Genomic DNA, 925 nt, shown 5'->3' on the forward strand with positions numbered 1-925 from the left:
AACTGCAGCTGATGTGATCTAAGTCTTGGCAGAACACCCTGTGGTCTTCCCAGGACATGAGTGCATGGAAGGCTGGAGGGGAGCTGCTTCAGATCTTTCCCCACTTGCCTGCTCATCTTCTGGAGGCTACTGTTGTAGAACCACAAACTCAGGCTTGCGAACCCACTGTGCAGCTAAAGCCAAATACTCTGACACCGGTGCTTGGAGATGGAGAAAGGTTTATTTGGTTTGGCCAAAGCAAGAAGATAGGAGAGCAAAGTCTCTCAGATCCATCTTCCCAAAGAGATGAAGTGGGGAGGTTTTATTCAGTTATTACAGCTGGTGGGTCAAATATTGTTACCAGAACAGAACGACACACCTATTGGCACTTGGTATGCAGCTATTGATATGGCAAAAACATTCCTTTTAATCCCTATCAGTAAGGAGTTTACTTTTACATGGGAAAGTGAAGAATACACATTTGTAGCCCCAGGGCTATGTTGATTGTTAGGCTTTCTGATACAGTATAGTCCTCAAGGATCTTGTTCTCAGGGACAGTCCACAGAACATCATAGTTTTCCACTACAAGGACCTGGTGAGGAGGTAAGGACAAGTGATGTCACCTTGACTCATGGGGATCTATGACAACAGCGAATACACCATAGTGTTCCTGGAAGTGAGATAGGTAGGGGGCCATAAGGGTGTTCCTTGACTGGCATAACTAGAAAAATTCAGGAGCAGGTTGGGACACGATGGAACACACCCTCTAAGGTACAGAACAAGATGCAGCTCCCACCACAAAGAGGCAGCAGTGAAAAATGATACAAACCTTCACTATGCCACCATTACTCAAGAAGACTAGCAAGCTACTTACCGATTACATCAGAACCCTTCCACTCAGGAGGGGAAGAAATTTATCCTTACAGGAAATGAAACACACTCCAAA

Source organism: Propithecus coquereli, unplaced genomic scaffold (assembly GCF_000956105.1).
Source record: "Propithecus coquereli isolate 6110/MARCELLA unplaced genomic scaffold, Pcoq_1.0 Scaffold18, whole genome shotgun sequence".
Taxonomy (NCBI): domain Eukaryota; kingdom Metazoa; phylum Chordata; class Mammalia; order Primates; family Indriidae; genus Propithecus; species Propithecus coquereli.